The sequence below is a fragment of the Cebus imitator genome, unplaced genomic scaffold, assembly GCF_001604975.1.
Source record: "Cebus imitator isolate Cc_AM_T3 unplaced genomic scaffold, Cebus_imitator-1.0 Scaffold75, whole genome shotgun sequence".
Lineage (NCBI taxonomy): Eukaryota > Metazoa > Chordata > Mammalia > Primates > Cebidae > Cebus > Cebus imitator.
This window is the reverse complement of record NW_016107390.1, coordinates 1,785,580-1,808,245: the sequence shown is the minus strand read 5'-3', so window position 1 is coordinate 1,808,245 and position 22,666 is coordinate 1,785,580. Positions and strand designations below refer to the sequence as shown.

Below are 22,666 nucleotides of genomic sequence, written 5' to 3'. Positions count from 1 at the left end.
AAGCATTTTTCTCTTCACAAACACAATATACATCTTCTTGGTTATAGACTTGTTACTGACCTGCCAGATGAGTTTACTATCATTTTCACAAGTACTCAATTCTTAGAAGCAAGGGATTTCACAGTCTCCTCTACCCAATCGAAGTAGGGTCTTATGGTGACCATCTGATCATAATCCTATCCCACTGACAGAATTGACATCTACTTTCTGCCACCATTGCACAAGAGCACAGCATACTGCTGAATCCAATAAAACTTATCTAGGGGCTAACAGCCAAGCAAAATCTACACTGACTTCCTTTTCTTCAGCACAATACCTTTTAAAAAGTTGCATAAATAAAACGGTATTCTCCACACCTGTGATTTTTCCATGAGAAATTGCTAAAAACGTTCAGGAGGATTCTTGCAGTCTTGATTTCCTAATGAACTAAGGGAACTTACATAATGAAGAGAATTCTTCTTAACCACTTAGGTTTCAAAAGCCTACAAAGTCTGTAAATTATGCTTCCTTTCCAACAAACATCAAACATAACTTGGTATTCAAGACTTTGACATCTCCATTTCAAATGCCTTAGTTTCGGTCCTGACTCATTATAAGAAAGGGGCCTGTTAGAATAGCAAAATAATTATTATGAAATCATAACAATAATGACAACAGTAGCTAACACTTATTGAACTGAGCACTTATTCTGTGCCAGATACTATTCTAAATGCTCTATTGGTGTAAGCTCACATAATTCTATGACAAGCTAGTAGATGCTCATCATAATTATCAGTCTCATTTTACAGAGAAGAAAACTGAAGCCCAGGAGTGTGAATAATTTTTTCTAGGTTAGAACCAGAATTGAAATTAGAAAGCCTGATTGTAAAACTCACAGTCTTACCCACGTTTCTGCCTCTCTGACTGAATCTGAAACTCATCATTCATTATAGCATCAAACCTACAGCTTTTCTTAAGGCCTATCTGCATGAGTATGTACTGGGAGGATGTTCATACAGCTCCCAATGCAAATGCTTAGAGGTTTGTCTAGGTAAACAGCACATTTTATTGTAAAAATAGATACTGAAGAGAATATAATTTGCTTTGTAAAGGTAATGGTTAATTATTCTCAACACCAACAGCAGAAACATATGACAACTGCAAGGTAGTCACCAATTTATGGGAGAAAAAGAAAACATTAAGTACATCTCTCAATCTCTGACAGAAGCTCCTTTCTTCACCTTAGGTGAAGATCAACAGTTCCTCTTCTACTGCCCTTGCTGCTACCAAACAGCAAAGTTCAGGGAAGACAGAGGAGCTTTGACGCCTTGTGACATGGGTACAGAATTCTACTATGTCTTTTTGTTTCAGTACAATATATAACTCTACCCTAGAGAGGGACTTAATCTTTCTGTGGAATAGATGGTAAATTCTGATTCCTGATCACCTACACTATCTCAGAGAGCCTCTGACACAGAACTGTCTGTGGTCACGTGATGGGAGGTGATGAAGTGGCCTCACAGGAGGCCCAGCGTCCATGGACTTGGGTTTGTACAACTACAGAGATACTTGCCTGCCCAGCTGGCCACCCGGTCTAGTGTAAAGACTGGTCCTATAGGTTTGTGGAAAGAAAGAGGTCCAGGAAATTCTTCTTAGAAGGTAGAATATTTATTTATTCGTCATTATATTATTGATCAGCCTCTACCTACCCTGATGTAATTATCACTCCATTGATGAAATGCTCTCTCAATTCAATTCTATTGCTTTCTCAGCAATACAGGCAAAAATTTTACACATCAAGCTTTTTGTTTGCATATTTTTGTTCATTTTTCAGCAAATCAAAACCCATTCAAATGGAAAATGGAAAGAGGGAAAAACGAAACTGTGCATTTGGATGTGATATTGAGCACAGGGTATCAGCACCTCACTTTGTGAGTGCTCTGTGGCTTCCACATTCTGTCTGTGGCCTCTTGGAAGGTTTGACACCTGAGGGGCACAGCACTTAAAACTGTTACATAATCAGGGTTTCCTCGCCTAGGTTTTAAGGGACACTGATAGCTGGAAACATGAACATCTACAGCAACTAATTGTAAGCACTGCTGAGCACAGCCACAGACGGTGGGTCCTTTGTTAAATAAAAGTCTAGTCAAATGACAAGAGAACTGAAATTCATGATCATTATCAAGAAGATGCATTGCTGCACTTAAGACATTAGTCCCTCTACAGATAGGCTGTCACCTCTGCACAAGTCAATATGGGCAAAAATTGTTTTCAAAATCAGGTTTGTTCTCAAACACTAAAATGCACATATCAGAGAGAAATACTTTCTCAAGCATCTGTATACAAATATATTCATTACAAAAATATTGGTTACAGTAGAAAAGGAGAGGTCAGTGTCTATCAATAGGAGATCGAGTATGAGAATCACAGTGCACAGTGAAGGAGTTAAGAACATGGGTTCTGCAGCCACACAGCCTTGGTTTAAATCCTGACTTTGCCACGTACTGTGTGACCTGGGGCAACTTACGTAAACTCTATAAATCTTGGTTTCCTCATCTGGATATAGAGTTTATTAGTAAAACACCTGACACATGAGAGCTCAATAATTGTTAGCAATTATTATTACATTATTATTATGCTATGTATATGGACATTAAAAAAAGATAGAACTATATCTACTAGCGTAGAAAGAGGACCTGAGTGATTGTTGAGTAAGAAAATGTTACCAGCAAATCGTAGTGGGTATAACTAATGTAACTCTGCATGTGCACATATGTGTGTGGGTACACACGGAAAATATTCTGGAATACACACCAAACTGTCACGAGAAATCCCCTTGAAATATTAGGAGTGGCTAGGGAGCAGAAGGCTTTCACTTCTGCACTTTCCACAGTGCCAGGGTCACAACAGTAAATAGCAAAAATAACCTTAACTCTAGATTTTCTTATCTAAATTTTAATTCTGTGAAGAATTCTCTATTTCCCCTTTTCACATCAAGATAGTAGAATGCAATTTAGAAAGGGTGCGATCACTTGTTAGAATGTACAATTTTTAAGCTTCAATAAAGGATGCCGCTAAACTTCTCTACCAACATATTCTCTAGACTCCCCACCCAGTTGTGCCTCTCCATTAGGACACAGGCAGGTTTCTGTTCCTCTCCAAGTCACTGTGTAATTGTCCTGGCTTCAGTATCCATGGTGAATGAGAACAGCGAAAAGACACAAGTGCTGGGAATTCAAGCAGCATCTACTTAAAAAGCAAACTCTTGCTAATCAGTGAGAAGAGTCTGAACAAACGCTGTGCTGAGGGCACTGGTGGAGAGCTGCGCTGGAATGGCTGCCTGCGCATAGCCGTGGTCCTTTAAATGAGCAATCAGAAAACAAGGATCAGATCACAGAGCTAGCTCGAGCAGATGAATTAAATCTGTCGTTACTGGATTATAGAATTCAAAGATATGACAGAGGATATTACATGTCTGAAAACGACCACATGAAGCTGCCTGAATCATTCCCCGTCTCCCCACCCACATTTTCACTAGAAAAGAGTTGTTCTTTCCCATTTTCCAAAATCATTACTATTTTAGGATTGTCAAGAAAAAAAAAGAGGATGCTGCTGAGAATCAATTGTTTCACTCTGGGAGTTCTATTCACTAGAAAAACAAAGCCATGGCTTTCAACTTCAAGACAAAGAGAGGGACATACAGCAAAAAGATGGCACACTTTGGAGCTACAGGGCCTGAGTTCAAATCCTGTTTCCAATTTCTAGCTATTTATCTTTGGTGGGTCACTTAACCTCAGAACCCACTGCATAGGATTATTACAAAAGCAGAAAATGTGTGTGTGTGTGTGTGTGAGTGTGTGTGTGTGTGAGAGAGAGTGAGTGTGTGTCACTGAAAGTGTGTATGAGTGTGTGTGCGTATGTAATTGTGTGAGTGTGGGTGGGGGGAGTGTGTGAGAGAGTGTGTGTGTGTGTGTGTGTGAGAGAGTGTGAGTGTGTGTCACTGAAAGTGTGTATGAGTGTGTGTGCGTATGTGATTGTGTGAGTGTGGGTGGGGGGAGTGTGTGAGTGTGTGTGTGTGTTGAGTGTGTGTGAGAGTGTGAGTGTGTGTCGCTGAAAGTATGTATGAGTGTGTGTGCGTATGTGATTGTGTGAGTGTGGGTGGGGGGAGTGTGTGAGAGTATATGTGTGTGTGTGTGTGTGTGTGTGTGTGTGTGTGTGTGTTGCTGAAAATATTACCTGGTACTTAGTACATACCTAGTAATTGCTAGCTACTATTTCAGAGAGACTTCTGTGGATGGCAAATACTGACCATTTGGTTCTAAAAAAAACAAAGAATAAAGACAGTTAATTCCTTCAAAATTATTATATGGCTATCACTATCAGGTGGGAGGGTAAATGAGGAACTACAGACATCACTGAATTTACAGTAAATGTCCTGGGCAGGTAACCTACAGGTCAAATTGAGATGAGAATCATGTTGCTTATATCATAGTCCAGTATTTTTTAATACTGCATCAGATTCTGCTTTCTGCAATATCATATGGAAGAAACTACAAAATATTCCAGGACACAGTCACAGACGTACAAGACAGCAAACATTTTATCTGTTTCCCAAAAAAGAAGAACCTCATTCTGCCTTAATAACAAAAGGTTAAAGTATATTGGTTGACAGCATCTAGAAAGGAAGTTACTGCAAATCTGATTCAGAAGAAAAGAAACAGACTGCCCTGAACATGACAGCACCATCAGAAAAAGAGCTGTACCCTCCGTGCCAATGTGCACCAAACACAAAGACATCTCACATCCCTCTAAAAACAGAAAGGAGGTAACTACTGCGATGGTCATTTTCTGGAATTCCTTAATTGGATCCTGAAGAGAATGGTGTTAGGTCAGAACACTCATAGCTCAGAAAAAGGTGTGTCCTACATACCAGGCTGTCCTACACCCACCACAAAGAAAGCACAGACAGAAATTCCCAGGACTTGGTGTCTCGCAGAGACAGAAACTCCAGCCATAAGCTTAGCAATGTACCGTCATGATGAAGGAAGTGAGTGTGATTCCTCCCTTGTGTCATCTGAGTGGACGTATGATTAAGCTGAATAGAGATACAGATACAGTGATGTTACTGAGAGGAAGCAACAGAATTTTCATTGACCCAAGGAACTACAGGTGAGTCCCAAGTGTTCTGAAGAAAAATCTGGCCTAGTGCAGTGGCTCACACCTGTAACCCCAGCACTTTGGGAGGCCGAGGCAGTCAGATCACCTGAGGTCAGCAGTTTAAGATCAGCCTGGCCAACATGGTAAAACACTGTCACCACTAAAAATACAAAATTAGCCAGACATGGTGGCGGGCGCCTGTAGTCCCAGCTACTTGGGAGGTTGAGGCAGGAGAATCACTTGAACCTGGGACGCAGAGGTGGCAGTGAGCTGAGATCATGCCACTGCACTCCAGCCCAGGCGACAGAGTAAGACTTCATCTAAAAAAAAGAAAGAAAGAAAAGAAAAAGAAAAACCCATACCAGAAAACAAGTTTCTCTTTCTGCAAAAAAGCACAGTCCTTCTTCTGACCTTCCCTACATCTTGCAGAAGAGACCATAAAGAAGTCTTAGATCAAATACTCATTTATATCAGCAACTTGTATGTAATTACAGAGTTTAATCACATATCCTTGAAAGACACACTCAACTAAACAAAATTATCAGCACACCTCACTGTATACATTGAGCTTCAGTGTGCTGTGCTTCACAGATCTTGTGTTTATTACAAATTGAAGGTGTGTGGCAGTCCTCTGTCAAGCGGGTCTATTAGCACCATTTGTCTAATAGCATGCATTCACTTCATGTGTCTATTGTCACATAATTCCCACAATATTTCAAGCTTTTCACTGTTCTGTCTGTTATGGTTATCAGTGTTCTCTGACATTACTACTGTAAGTGTTTTGGGGCACCACAAATGGTGCCCACATAAGACAGTTAACTTCATCAATAAATGCATGCATTCTGACAGCTTCACCAATTTCATTCCCATCTCTCTCCCTCTCCTCAGGCCTACATATCCTGAGACTAGTAATACTGAAATTAGTCCAATTAGTAACCTGACAGTGGCTTCTAAATGTTCACATGAAAGAAAGAGCTGCAGGTCTCTCATTGTGATTCAAAAGCTAGAAATTTAGCCTCAGTAAGGAAGGCATGTTGAAAATCAAGATCAGTTCAAAGACAGGCATCTTGCACAAAACAGCCAAGTTGTGAATGCAAAAGAAAAGTTATTGAGGGAAATTAAAAGTGCTACTCCAGTGAACACACAAATAATAAGAAAGTGAGACAGCCTATTGCTGATATGGAGAAGGTTTTAGTGATCTGGACAGAAGATCAAACGAGCTACAAACATTCCCTTGAGCCAAAGCCTAATCCAGAGGAAAGCCCTAACTTGCTTCAATCCTATGTAGGCTGAGAGAGGTGAGAAAACTACAGAAGAAAACAAGGAAACCAGCAGAGTTTGGTTCATGAGGTTTAAGGAAGGAAGCCGTCTTTGTAACATAAAACTACACAGTGAAGTTGCAGCAAGTTAACAAGAAGATCTAGCTAAGATGATTGATGAGAGTGATGACACTAAAAAACCAACCCAAATGCCTATCAATGATAGACTGGATATAGAGAATGTGGCACATATACACCATGGAATACTATGTAGTCACAAAAAAGTATGAGTTCACATCCTTTGCAGGGACATGGATGAAGCTGGAAACCACCATTCTCAGCAAACTGACACAAGAACAGTAAAACCAAACACCACATGTTCTCACTTATGGGTGGGAGTTGAACAACAAGAACTCATGGACATAGGGAGGGGAACATCACACACTGGAGCCTGTCAGGGGATGGGGGGCGAGGGGAGGGATAGCATCAGGAGAAATATCTAATGTAGATGATGGGTTGATGGGTGAAGCAAATCACCATGGCACGTGTATACCTATGTAACAATCCTGCATTTTATGCATATGTACCCCAGAAGTTAAAGTATCAAAAAATGAAACAAACAGACTTTCAATGTAGATGAAACCGCCTTATATTGGAATGATATACCATCTAAGACTTTCATAACTAGAGAGGAGAAGTCAATGCTTGGCTTTAAAACTTCAAAAGACAGAATGATTCTCTTGTTAGGGGCTAATGCCAACTGGTGACTTTAAGTTGAAGCAAATATTCATTTACCATTCAAAAAATCCCACAGCCCTCAAGAACTGTGGTAAATCTGTACTGCCCATGCTCTATCAATGTAATAACAAAGCCTGAATGACAGCATATCTATTTATAAGCATAGTTTAGGGAATATTTGAAGTCCACTCTTGTCACCTACTGCTCAGAAAAAATATTTCTTTGACAACGCAACTACTCATCCAAGAGCTCTCATGGAGATGTACAAGAAGATGAATGATGTTTTCTTGCCTACTAACACAAAATCCATTCTGCAGCCCATGGATCAAGGAGTATGATTATTTAAGAAATACATTTTGTAAGGCTATAGCTGCCATAGATACTGATTCTTCTGATGGATCTGGGACAGTAAATTGAAAACCTTCTGGAAAGGATTTACTATTCCAGATACCATTAGAAACACCCATGCTTCATGGAAGGAGATCAAAATATCAGCATTAACAAGAGTTTAGAAGGTTGATTCCAATCCTCATGGATGACTTTGAGGGGTTCAAGTCTTCAGCGAAGAAAGTAATCAGAAATGAAAAACATTACAACTGATACCACAGAAATACAAAGGCTCATTAGAGACTGTCATGAACAACAATATGCTGACAAACTGGAAAACCTCAAGGAAATAAATTCCTGGACCTATACAACCTACCAAAATTGAATTAGGAAGAAAGAGAAAACCTGAAAAAAAAACAATAATGAGTACTGGAAGTCCTACCCAGAACAATCAGGCAAGAGAAAGAAATAGAGGGTATCCAAATTGGAAAAAAGGAAGTCAAACGTCCCTCTTTGTGAATGACATGATCCTATACGCAGAAAAACCTAAAGACTCCACCAAAAAACTCTTTGAACTGATAAATGAATTCAGTAGGGTTGCAAGATACAAAATCAATATACAAAACTATACACCAATAATGAAGTAGCAAAAAAAGAAATTAAAAAAGCAATTCCACTTACAACAGCTACAAAAACATAAATAAAATACCTAAGAATAAATTTAACGAAGGAGGAGAGAGACCTCTAGAAGGACATCTATGAAAAACTGATGGTAGAAATTGAAGAGAATACAAATGGAGCTGTCCCATCCTCATAAACTGGAAGAAGTCATATTGTTAAGATGACCTTGCTACCCAAAGCAATCTACAGATTTAATGTAATACCTGTCGATATACCAAATCACACTTTTCAGAGAAATATTTTCTTAAATCCTAAAATTTCTTTGGAACCACACAAGACCCTGAATAGCCAAAGCGATAATGGGCAAAAATAACAAAGCTGGAAGTATCACACAACATGACTTCAAAATATGCTACAAAGCTATAGTAACCAAAACCACGTGGTACCAGTATAAAAACACACACACAGACCATTAGCGCAGAATAAAGAACCTAGAAATAAATTAACGTATTTACAGCCAACCAATTGTGAAATGTGTCAAGAAAACACACTGAGGAAAAGACACCCTGTTCAATAAATGCTGTTGGGAAGATTCCATATCCAAAGCAGAGGAATGAAAGGAGACCATTGCCACTGTATACAAAAATAAACTCAAAATGAATTAAAGATTTGAACCTAAGACCCAAAACTATAAAACCAGTAGAAGAAAACTCAGGACACTAGTCTAGGCAAATATTTTATGGCTAAGATTTCAAAAGTACAGCCAACGCAAATAGACAAATGGCACTTTTTAAACTAAAAGCCTTCTGTACAGCAAACCATAAAGAGACTGAAGAGACAAGCTGTAGAAGAAAACAGTTGCTAATTATGTGTTCAGCAAGGAATATCCAAAATATAATCCAATTAAAAAGTGGGCAAAGGATATGAATAGAAATGTCTCAAAAGAAAATACACAAGTGGCCAGCAAACATATGAAAAAAATGTTCGACATATGAGTAACACCACTCTACTTTCAGGCATGAAGTATTAATGGGTAAAGGAAAACGTAGTATATAGACACGATGGAATACCATTCAGCCATAGAAAAGAATGGAATCCTGTCATTTGCAGCAACAGGTATGAGCCTGAAGGACATTATGTTAAGTGAAATATATCAAGTACAGAAAAACAAGTATCACATGTTCTGGCTATTATGTGGGAGCAAAAAAGATTTTTTTGTGTGCTCATCAAAGCAGAACTTGTGGGTATTGAAGGCTGGGAAGTGGAGGAATGGGAGGGAGGTTGTTTGATGGATACAAAATTACAGTTACATAGAGAGAAATGAGTGTGTGTGTTCTGCAGCATTGTACAGTGAATATGATGAACTATATTACATTTTTCAAAAAGCTAGAGGAGAATTTTTAATGTTCCCAACACAAATGATACATTTTTGAGGTGATGGATATAGTAATCACCCTGATTTGATCACCACACATTATATACACATATCAAAATATCACTCTGCATCCCATAAATATGCAAAATTACTATGCATCAACTAAAAATGAAAGGAAAAAAAAAAGAGTTCCACCATTGTCACACCTGTCACACAGAAGATCATAAACACATACCTGCATACAAATGATGTTATTTACTATGTATCATTGATGTCAGAGCCCTAAGAAGCCTTATTAACCATCTTGACTATAGTTTTCAAACTTTTTTTTTTTTTTTTTTGCAGTGGAACACTTACATCACACAATGTTACATAAATCCCAAAATGGAATCCCCCAATAATAGTGATCTCACGAAAGCAAGGCTAGACCTGTGTATGTGCTTAGTGGGGTGCATGAGCATGATGGAATCTCCCAATAACAGTGATCTCACAAAAGCAAGGCTAGACCTGTGTATGTGCTTAGCGGGGTGCATGAGCATGCCTGTGCTTATTGGATGAGGACAGGGCTGCTTCCCCAAAACATTGCTTGAAAAACCACTGATACATTATAAGTTTCTTATTCCCAGACTTAATATGGAATCACCTGCCAGGTAGGGAACTTGCTTTTACATAAAATGAGGGCTGTAGGCTAGACCTTTTATCTATCTGTTTCTAGCAATGTTTCATGATGCTATTACATAGGGTTTTCATAGGAAATCATATAAAGAATGGACCATTGATATGATAATCATTATAATAAATTATACTAAACGATCTTGGTTAGCAAACCAGTTGTCAAGCAAAGAGGGATTATGGGCTTATTCAGACCAATTTCTGGAATCTTATTTATATATTAATTATACATTAAATATTGAGTTCAGATATACTTACTGGTTTATACATACCAGTAAGTATAAACTGGCCAAATCCATTATTACAATAGAAGTAACATCGATCCCTGGAAATAAAAATTTTTCAGATGAAAAAGAAGTTATGCAACAAGCTAATTTCAAAAGGTTTTACTGCTATGACGATAAAATCAGGTTGGTTTCATTCTAGCTTTATTGTAGTCTGCAACAACTAAATTGAAATCAGCCATTTTAGTTCAGAAACAATATTTAGGCTGTAGAAAGCAGAGTGATAAGCACCCTGCCTTTGTTTAAATTTCTGAAACAGATGGGACATTTCTTGCAGCAGCATAAATCACACAGACTCTAAAGTTACGTTGAAAAGACCCTTACACCCTTACAGCTATGTGCAATTTTGTGGCTGTAATTTTCTCAAATGGCTGAATAAAACCTCCTCCTTTTTATCAAAAAGAAGAATAAAGAAAATACCAATAACTCCATAAAAGACATACAAGTAACATCATTTTACTTTCAGGCATGAAGTATTAATAATTAACTACTGGTCAGGCACATTGAGTTAGCACTCTTTTCCCACAAGACATCTTCCTGTCAAAATGTCACCCAGAAATAACCCTTTAGACTACAGGAAGGGGCTGCAATTCCCCACGGTGCATCTAATAACCATAAGCGGCATTAGAGTTTCAGTGTCTTCATGATCGGATCACCCAGCACAGAAATCTCTCTCTCCCCGCCTCCTCCACTCACATATTTGCCACTAACACACCCGTAATTGACAGTAACTGTATTTCTGAGGATTGCCATCCATGAGTTGCCTGCCCTAACACTGCAGGCCATCCAAGCTGAAGGAGAAATGGCAACCAGACAAAATGGGAAGAGAGCTCACATCTGAGTCCTGGATCTGCCCTCGATTCAGCGGGCAACCAGTTCCAGCCCCTCAACCGCTCATCAAAGATGGGATCATAAAGCTCAATTCCTTTACATTCAAATGCTAGGAATCCTAATTTCATCATATCTACCATAAACGGTGGTGTCTTCTGCACTCATATTTGCTTTCTGCTCTTTTGAGGGAAAAAAATCGTATACAATATATGACTATGAAATCATCTTCTCCTTTTTAGTGATTCAAGGTCAGGGGAAAACAGAACCCTCAGTTTTCCATTCTAAACGTTGCTACGTGTAAAAGGTTATACACTTTAGCTAAGTCCTGATTGGAAAAGATGACGATTTGGAGAGTTCAGGTGGACACGGGTTCAAGTACTAGCTCTACTACCTGACTATGTAATTTTGGGCATGTGAACTAACTACTCTGGGCTTTAATTTCCTCAAATGTGTATAATATACATAAGAATGATAATCATGTATCCTTTAGGGATGGCTCCAAGTTGCATGCTAAACATGCTAAATATGCAATTACCTTACAACCGAGCACTTTGCATTCCTGAGCATTTATCCCAAAGACAAGAAAAATGTATGTTCCCATAAAACTGTTCATAAATGTTTACAGCAGCTTTATTTATAATAACAAAAAATGGGAAGCAACACAGATGTCCTTCAAAGGGTGAAAGGTTAAACTGCAGTCGATTCATATCACGGAATACTACTTGGCAATCCAAAGTAAACTAACTAGGGATAAAGGCAACAGCCTGGATAAATCTCCAGAGTCAGAACTGAAAAAATCGCAGAAGGTTACACACTGCATTTTCTATTTATATAACTTTCTTGAAATGGCAAAAGTATAGAAATGGAGTATAGATTAGTGGCTATACTGGTTAGAGAGAGGTTGGGATGTAAGGAAAGTGAATGTATCTATAAAAGGGCAGCACAAGGAATTCTTGTGGTGATGGAAATGCCCTGTTTCTGGACCATATCAAAATGTTAATGTTCTGACTGGGTGTGGTGGCTCACGCCTATAATCCCAGCACTTTTTTTTTTCTTTTTTTTTTGAGACAGAGTCTCGCTCTGTTGCCAGGCGGGAGTACAGTGGCGTGATCTCAGCTCACTGCAATCTCTGCCTCCTGGGTTCAAGCAATTCTCCTGCCTCAGCCTCCCAAGTAGCTGGGACTACAGGTGCGCACCACCATGCCCAGCTCATTTTTGTATTTTTTTTTTAGTAGAAACAGGGTTTCACCATGTTGGCCAGGATGGTCTCGATCTCTCGACCTCGTGATCCGCCTGCCTCGGCCTCCCAAAGTGCTGGGATTACAGGCGTGAGCCACTGCATCCGGCTCATCCCAGCACTTTGAGAGGCGAAGGGAGGCAGATCACTTGAGGTCAGTAGTTCAAGATCAGCCTGGCAAACAGTGGCAAAACCCTGTCTCTACTAAAAATACAAAAATTAGCTGGGTGTGGTGGCAAGTGCCTGTAATCCCAGCTACTAGGGAGGCTGAGGGAAGAGAACTGCTTGAACCTAGGAGGTGGAGGTTGCAGTAAACTGAGATTGCACTATTGAACGCCAGCCTGGGCAACAGAGCAAGACTCTGCCTCAAAAAAATTAATTACAAAATAAATTTAAAAATTTTTTTAAGTGTGATAGTTTCATAGTTTTGCAAGATGTTGCCATCTGAAGAAACTAGATAAAGGTTACAAAGTTCTCTCTGTATTATATCTTACAACTGCATATAAATCTATAATTATCTCAAAACCAAAAGGTTTAAATTAAAAGTAATCATTTCAGAATATTATTGCCAAGATTAAATATATGGAATTGAAAAATAATTTTAAAATTATTACATATATGAAGAATTGCCTAGCACAGACAGTTCTTGGCAATAAGAGAAGCTCATTAAATGTTCATTTCTTTCCTCTAAGTTGCACATAAACAGAATGTGTCTTACATTTTTATTTGTGGATCAAATGAAAACACAGCTCCACGAAAAGGGTCTGATTATAATACACACACTTTTTGGTACATTGTCTTTTTTTCCCCATGAATCTGAACTTTGTGGAAGTATTATTTCACACTAAATAACATTCATCCACATTCCTAAAGCAAAACTGTACAACTCAGATACCAACTAATTTCTTCCAACAAAAATGTGCCTAGCAGAGCAGGTTGTAGGGGATTATGATCCAATTGGTTAAGAGTCACAGTCAAAAGAGATGAATCAAGGCCAAAAATTAATTGACATGCTCTTTTACAGACAATGAAAAAAGAAAAGGAAAAGAATAAAGCCTGGTTTCATGTGTTCAAGAGTTCACATCTAGTTAAGACAAGAAAAGTCTCATATATGAACTCAGGGAACAAGTGGAGAACAGACCATCAGTGCAAAAAATCTGCAGAAGAGGGGGAAGGGAGCATGGCTGGAGGCAAATGAGGGAAGCGGGGATGCTGGCTCTGCACAGCACTGTCAAACTGTGTGAAGAACTGTTGGCAGACACATGACCTTGGCCTTCTGAAAGACTGTGGCAATCCTTAGTACCTTGCCAATGCTACAATGCAATCCCACCTTTCCCAGAGTTCTCTATCCCCTGCTGCCCAAATTCTGTTGTATGAAGCTCCTGATTACTTTATAAGTGAGGGAAGAGAAAATACAGACACACAGACACCTCCCTCCCCCAATAAAGGCACATAATGAGAAGCATCATACTGTTCTGGCCTCAAAAAATAAAATTAGGAGCAAAGTCTGTGGCAGAGCAAACACCTCCCCAGCCTCCCACCCCCACCCTGCCCTTCCAGATCACTGCCTCAGGATACATAATTACCCGGGTGGCCCTGTTTAAACTCAGTTCTAAGTTAAGGCCCGAAAGGATCCACATACTGTCAAGATCTTTTTCATGCCAAAATTAATTTAGTAAACATATCAGTTTCAGCAATCAAAACCTGGCAATTTGCTATATCAAAGCCCCATTCCACAGCCATGTATTTGAAGAACGTATGCTTTCAGAATGGCATTTATGATATAAATGCCATCTTGTTACAAGCCTTTCAGCTAGGAGTGCTCCCTGTAAGCTGCTGTTTCTGAGCGGAAGTCAACGAAAAGGAAGGAGGGTCACAGTCCCACAGCACAGTTCCTAGGATGACTGCTGTGACACTCACTGACTCCAACAGCAGGATGGGACTGTGGCTTCACAAGGTGAGCTACTGGCAGACAGGTGTATCCGAATCACTGTAATTGGAACCTCTCGTCACAGGATAGTAGTATTTCAATTTCTCTGTGGATGCCTGTGTGCTACACATGGTATCTGGCAGGTGTAAGAATCTTATCTCTGATTGCCTATATTCCCAATCTACTTTCTTTGCCTACTTTCGTGCTGCAAAGCAATTATGGCTGAAAATCAGTTTGCAACATGCGCTCATCCATATTCAATTCTTTCTACTTCAGGCAAATCTTGCCCAGAAAAAATAATAAAAGAGACAGACTTATAAATCCAGATTTGTTCTTGTATTTTGATCCTCTGATTGTCCAAATGTTTACTTGTTGATAATCCACAATTTTCTCCACATCAAAGCAAATATTCAAAAGATGCAGCTCTGAACGACTAAAGCATGTATCTGTCTTAAGTGAAAAGGAGGGATGACACATCTTCAAAAGTTTTGATAGATCAAACCAACAGATAGAGCAGTCACAATTAGCTGAAAGTACAAATGACAGAGCATTTAAAAAATACGTAGCATTATTGATTTTAAGTATATTGATGGAAAAAAAGTTAAAAAACAGTACCTGGGACTTACACCAACAGGCCAAAGTTAAAACTGGGTTGAAGAGGAGATAGTGCTTCCTCATTGAAGCCATTAGACTTATCATTTCACACTGGATTTGCCAATCAGCTTTTCAGACCTTATTTTATAATTATTGAAAGCCACAAGCAAAGACTAGAATTTTGAGATTATTTTCAGATGAAAGCTGTTTTACTAGCTCATAAAATGATTTTAAACTTAATCGGTATTCAAAAGATACAACAAAATGACCACCACCCCATAAACCCCTGGCAGCCTCCGTCTCCAGAGGCATCAATTTTATCATTTCTTGGAATTTTATTTTATACATATACAAGAAAATGTTTTATAGATTCTTCATGTTTTTACACAAATAAACATATACTACACATCCTATTTTATTTTCTATGTACTGTTTTTTTCATTATCATCATTTAGTTGTGAAAACCAAAGCTGAGATAAATTCTCTGTACTCTTAATGACGTAACTTAGTGTTGATTTCATGTGAGGACAGAAAGAGTTTCCTCATTCTTTTTTATGGCTTCATAGTATTCCCTTGAATGGATGTAGCATAATTTATATAACCAGTTCCCTACAGATAGACATTTATGTCATCTCCATTCTATTCTTATTACAAATAAGGTTGCAATAAATGATCTTACACATAGATCATTTCATGTATTAGCTAAAATATCTGTGGGATAAATTCCTATAAATGTCATTGCTGAATCAAAGGATATATGCATTTATAATTTTGAAAGGTACTGCCTTCATACATACATATCTGTATCTATATAGTAACTGTTTCCCTATACCCTTGCCAATACAAGGTGTTAACATTCTGCTGTTTGCCAATCTGATAGGCTAAAAAAATTTCAGTATTGTATTCATTTGCACTGCTCTTGTTATGAATGAATTGAGGAGCTTTACATCTGTGTCCTTGGAAGCTGACCCCTGAGGACAGCGTCACCTGGACTCCCTCCTCTGATAACTTCTGGGAGGTACTACCAGGAGATTAGAAGATGGAGGTGAGAGATCTTTCCCATTTCCATACTGCTTCAAGGACGTATTTCTCACAGTGGCTACATCCCTCCACGATCACAGCCTTCTTTGGATGATCCTGCTCCGGCAATGCCGTTTTCTCTCTGTAGCTGCCTTCAGTCCCAGGGACAGTAATAGCTTCCTGCTCCTGCGGATCTCTAAGGGTCCCGCCATTCCTTGTTTGTCCCCCGAATCCTGCCCTCGCCTCTGTAAGTTGCCCCATTCGGGGAGAAAAAGCACTTGGGGAGAAATCTGTTTGTTATTGCTTTGTTCTCCTGAAACACTAACAAACATATCTCTTGCCTATTTTTCCACTGGTTTGTTGGTCTTTTCATGTTGATCTGTAGTTGTAGCAGCTCATTATTCATCAGAGCAAGTGTTGGCAAACTTTTCTGTGAAGTGCCAGATAGTAAATATTGTTGGATTTGTGGACCATAAGGTCCCTGTTGCAGCTATTCAATTCTGCCACCATAGGGTGAAAGCAGCCACAAGCAATATGCAAACAAATGAGTGTGGCTGTGTTCTAATAAAACCTGATTCATAAAAATAGGCAGCAGGCCAGATACGGGCCTTGGGGTGTAGTTGCCAACCCCGGCATTAGGGAAATTATGTTTTCTCTGAGATACAAGCTGCAACTATTTTTCTTCCAGTTTAGTTTTTCACTCGTCTTATAGTGGTTTTGCCATGCAGAGTTTTTAAAATCTCTCATTTTACATAGTGGAATGTATCTGTAATTTATGACATCGACTTTTCGTGTCAGAGGGAAAATAGAGTTTGTACAACCACAAGAAACTCAAAGAAGAAAGACTATACCTTAAGCTAGTCAGGTAGCCCATGCTTCCACCAAGAGTCTTCTTTTTTTTTTTTTTTTTTTTTTTTTGAGACGGAGTTTCGCTCTTGTTACCCAGGCTGGAGTGCAACGGCGTGATCTCGGCTCACTACAACCTCCGCCTCCTGAGTTCAGGCAATTCTCCTGCCTCAGCCTCCTGAGTAGCTGGGACTACAGACACGCGCCACCATGCCCAGCTAATTTTTTTTGTAGTTTCAGTAGAGATGGGGTTTCACCATGTTGACCAGGATGGTCTCGATCTCTCGACCTTGTGATCGGTTAGTTCAGTCGGTAAGAGCGTGGTGCTGATACCACCAAGAGTCTTAATGAGATAACTACTCATCCTTCTAAGACAGAATTATCAAAAACTCTTTCTTAAAAAACAAACGAAAAATTTCAATGGAAGGCTGAGACAAAATGGAGCAAGCATCCTGGTGGAAGCCAGGAAGTATCTACGCAAAGGGTGCCTTGGGGAACTCTCAGGCAACAGAATTCTAGACACTAAAAAACAGTTCTCTACACAAATATGAATACTATCAAAAGAAAATTAGAGAAGTGTTTTCTAGGTGACAGCCATATAAAAATCCCACGAATTGTCAATTTTATCAGGCTTTGCCTGGCTCCAACATCTTTCCTACATCAGTGACATGATGGCATCTGTTAGTTTTTATAATTAGGGGGTGTCTCAGGATTTCCATTTCATATCCATACTTCTGTTCCTGTATGTCTATGCTCCAGGGTCTAAAGACTCTTAGCCTTAGTTGGTAATGAATTCAGTTTTTGCATTCTATAAATTAAAAACAAATATCTTTTATGGAAATTTTTTAAGTAGCAACCAGGAAAGTAAAATATTGCCAATTTAAATACATGTTATTTGCATGTACTAGGCAAGACTTTTAGGAAAAAAAAAACACTGTGGAAGGATGGGAAAAAGAACAAACAAACAAACAAAACTTGGCCAGTCAAGTCTCTAGCAGAGTTTAATATTTTTAAAGTCACAACTGTCTTCTTTATTTTCTCCTACCATGGAGAGGCAGACACAGTTATAAGTGAAGGAACAAAACACAGACTGTGGCAATCCTGAGGTTTCAGCATGGATTTGCATCCTAAAAAATACAGACAGCAATGTGTAATCAAAATTTGAAACCCCTCTTGCTGAGTTACAAAAAATAATCCTGGAAATTGTAGTTGGTTGCTCTGTCCTCGCCAAAACAAATTTATTCACATATGTCGTCATCCCATATACGTACACATTCAGATGTGTATTTTATTTATATGTTCATGCAGATGTAAACATAGGTATATAGAGATATGCACCCACCACACTTCATTATACTGTCTACAACATGCATATTAGAAAATGTATAGTTACTGAAACCAACATATAAAACCAAAGTGGCAAAGGCTTTGGGGAATAAGAAAGACACAGCTCAGTAAGAAGTCTAACATCTATGAATGATCTGTAGCAGTCTTTGAAGTGTGAGATTGCTATATTCTTCAAACTGATACTACAAACTGAAATTTCATGTCTCCATTTACTTTACAGGAATTGACTCAATAAATTCTAAGCACCAATGTGTAAGACTTAAACCATGTGGGATTAAAAGAGGAGTAATTGGGGACAGTTTAGTTGAGACACAAGATGACAAACATCAGTCACATGGTAGTAAGGAGAGGAGAAGCATCAAGAGAAAAGCTGCAGAGGGGGGTTTTCTCGATTGATTAGGTCATGCTGTAATGGAGGCAAGGTCGCAGGTTCACTTCTCTCTTTGCCAATTACCTTTAATGTATTTCAAAGACACAGACCAGGCCCAACAGTTCTCAATGTCTTGCCACTAGATCAAAAGCGTTATGAGAAGAAGAGTGGCTGAGCCCAAATTTATTTCAAGCACTAGAAAAGTAACAACATTAATTCAGCATTGATTAGTACCGTGGTCTTAGTGTAAGTTGCAGTTAATGTCCAACATGATATGTAATGAAACAGAAGTAAGTAAGACATTTCTCTGGGGTAGTATTAAACTGTACTTACTCAGTCAACCTTACAAGACCCTGTAATGATAGAGAACGAGCATTCATTTTCAAACAGCCGTATTCTAGCACGTGGTTTACAATTAATGTTGGGCTCTTTTGGATGTTTCCTGTGTTACATATACAATCAGGATATTAATCACAACAAAGATTAAAATGGAAGAGGATTTATTTAGCTCCAGAGGGGTTAAAAAGGAAATCGATCAGGATTAAAGTTTCCACCCCACCATCACAGCTTATTCGTAAATTAAATACTTGTGCTTTACCACCACAAATGCAAGAAGTGCTGCCGCTTATCTTTTTTCTTATGAAAACACGACCTTGGGCTCAGAATGGTGCTGACCCAATGTCTCACCTCTCTCAGAAGAAATATCCCAATGAAGCTGATGCTGCCGTCTCAACACTGCTTTCTTGTAGGAAATTGCCAAATTGACCCAAAATGTAGCCACCAAACAGAGAAACAATTTAAGTTTAGCCACATGGGGATAAATCCTTCTGGGTGTCAAAGTCCTCCGCTGGGGCTTATATTAAACCAGTAGTTACGGACTCTGTTCCCCAGGAACCTCCCCAGGTCCAACAGGCTTGGGTGAGAGGTAACTAAGGAAGAAGGACCAGGCTCCTGGGCTCCCCCTCTCCTTACACAAACATCTGCCTACCCTTACAAAATGACTAATGGAGCTCCTGTATCTTCTTTCATTTGAAAAGATGCTGAGGTGTTAAAATATTCTGAAAACTTGGTGGGGCACAGTGGCTCACGCCTGTAATCCCAGCACTTTGGGATGCTGAGTTGTGCAGACTGCCTGAGGTCAGAAGTTCAAGACCAGTCTGGCCAACATTGTGAAACCTCATCTCTACTAAAAATACAAAAAAATTGGCCAGCATTGTGACATGCATCTGTAATTCCAGTACTCGAGAGGCTGAGGAAGGGGAATTGCTTGAACCAGGGAGGCAGAGGCAGAGGTTGCAGTGAGCCGAGATCGCACCACTGCACTGCAGCCTGGGCGACAAAGCAAGACTCCACCTCAAATAATAAATAAAATTCTATAAACTCCTGTAGTCATTGGTTCATCAGTTCTTAAAGTCCTAGAATTTTGAGGTCTACACTTCACTGATTCTAACATATCTGAATATCTGCTGCTTAGACATCTGTTTGAAAACCATGTAAAATATCTCACAAATAGCAAATAACTGGAAGATAGGTGATTGGGTTCTTTAATCTCTCTGATACATATAAATTCTCTAAGAACTATTTGGTATAAAAAAGATATACAGTCACACACTGCATGATGATGTTTCAATCAAGGATGGAACACACAAACAATGGTTGTCATGTAAGATTATAATACCGTATTTCTGCTGTTCCATTTCTATGTTTGGATACACAGACACTCAACCTTGTGTTAAAACTGCCTACAGTATCCAGTACAGTAACATGCTGTTCAGGTTTGTAGCCAGGAGCAAGAGGCGACACTTCACAGCCTAGGTGTATAGCAGGCTATACCTTCTAGGTTTGTCTAGGTACACTCTGTGATGTCTGTACAACTAAGAAATTTCCTGAAGATGCATTTCTCAGAACACATTCCCATCCTTAAGCAACACATGCTGTACCTACCATCCTGGGGATGGAAAGAAAGTCTTTAGAGTCCCCACAGAGTGAAATGATTTATTGTTTCTCACTCTCTATCCTCGAAGTGGACTTCAAAATAAAAACAATACTAATCATCGAAAGACAAAATTCTATATATGCTGAAATTTACATACCAGCATTCTGAAGTTTCTAATAGTAAATTTCTTATTAGCTTGTCCCAAGGTAAACTTTTTTTGTGAAAGGAAAGTCTGCATATGAGTGTGCCTGGGCATGTAACCCAGTGTCACCAGGGCGCTACGTATGCAGACAATAAGCCCTGTATCTGTCTAGTGGGCCAAGTTCAGCAATTTTTATATAGAGAGTAAGCAATGCTAAGGCAGAGAGAGTAAAACATTCACAGCCAGGCTGATCAAATAAAGCAGGTAATCAGAAAAATAATGACTTCTGGTTCTGGAAGAGAATTAGAAGGGGGATAACCTCTCTTTTAATGGATTCACGGAATTATACCTAGAGCTCACAATCTAGATGGTATGACTAAATACAAATCCTTTAATCATAATTTGTATTCCTAGATGAAACTACCAATAAAAATTGCTAGTTGCATATTTCCTGGGCCCTTATGAAGTACTCTGAAACAGTTTTTCTAACACTCTCCACCACAAAATTGGTTTTACTGCATTCATTTCATAGTTGAGAAAATGATGGATTCAAAAAGATTAACCAATTTGTTCAAGGTCTTACGACTGATATGTCACATTTTGAGGATGGGACCCCAAGTCCATTTGATTTGAATGCCCATAATCTTCTAACTGCAGAAAGCTTCAAGTTATCTGTGTGTTCTGGAATGCATAGCTAGAAAGAAAAGCTAATATTGCCCTCTAAACTCTATATAGATCACCATTTCAATTTGTAACACTCTCCAGTGGTAACTAATACTTATGTTTCTCTGGATTCACAGATATAAACTAAATATTTTAAGAATGGAGAAAAACTATGATTAGAAACAAATTAATATGACAAGAAAAAAACTGTCGATGAAAATCCATGGGAATGTATCAGAATATAACTGTAATTCATGAACTACATACTCAGGATTTCTTAAAATTCCTAACTGCAAATTAAGCAATAAGGAGCTGTCAACATTCAGTGGCAAGGGTTTGCCCTTTGTGAATATTGCGCAATTATCCATCTACATGTAAGGATTTAACATGATGATGATGATGATTTTTGAGATGGAATCTCACTGTCGCCGAGGCTGGAGTGCAGTGGCACGATCTCAGTTCACTGCAACCTCCGCCTTCCCAGGGTTCAAGCGATTCTCCTGCTTCAGTCTCCTGAGTAGCTGGGCCTACAGGCATGCACCACCATGTCCAGCTAATTTCTGTATTTTCAGTAGAGAGGAGGTTTCACCATGTTGGGCAGGATGGTCTCAATCTCTTGAGCTTGTGGTCCTTCCACCTTGGCCTCCCAAAGTTCTGGGATTACAGGCGTGAGCCACTGCACTCAGCCTAGGATTTAGCATTATTAATGAATCGATTCTAACACAGGAACCTCGTATGTCTTAAATTCAAAATATTTCTCCCCTGTCACCGAAGAGGAAATTAAAGCTGTGTTCATCAATCATTCACTTCCACTGTTTCCTTTGTATAGAACCACTTTCCATCCTTTCTGGTAAGTTACCTCCTTCTTAATTTTCAAGACTAAGCCCAACATATGCTTCAAACCCTTCTTGAACCCATTCTAGTATGGCTGCCCTGTTTTGTCTTCCCCCTCCATCCCTAGAAACCCTATATTTACCTTTAACAAAGCCTTGACCACACAATCTCTGCTATCTTTTTTACTGGAGATTAATTTTTTTACTAATTTCTTTAAGGCTATCTCCAGGGGCTCTGAATAGTGTTTACTCTTAGTAAATACTTAAATATACTCTTAGGGATAAATGAAAAATCAAATGGTCCGAATGGCCTAACACAATTTGCAGAACACATTCGGAAATTTTTTGGCCTCTTTTTTTTTGGCCACTGTCACTACTTCATTATCCTCGACCCTACCTACACATAAAGAAATACATGCCAACACCTGCACATAAGTATGCACACGTATGCACGTATACGCCGTCAATGACTCCATGGATTAACTCCGCTTCATCTACTACTTTT

The 22,666-nt window shown here is 39.0% G+C and overlaps 1 protein-coding gene across 5 annotated transcripts in view; it reads right to left on the bottom strand.

Moving 5' to 3' along the window:
* The window catches only part of SMYD3 (SET and MYND domain containing 3), a 713,156-nt gene that overhangs the window by 239,340 nt on the left and 451,150 nt on the right, over positions 1-22,666 (bottom strand). Inside the window, exon 1 of one of the 5 annotated variants that reach the window (XM_037739818.1) lies at positions 61-1,379. The exons of the other annotated variants lie outside the window; for them this stretch is intronic. The gene's annotated coding sequence lies outside the window, so the exon portion shown is untranslated. Of the gene's footprint in view, positions 1-60; positions 1,380-22,666 lie in introns of those variants that run through there. 5 annotated transcript variants of the gene reach the window in all.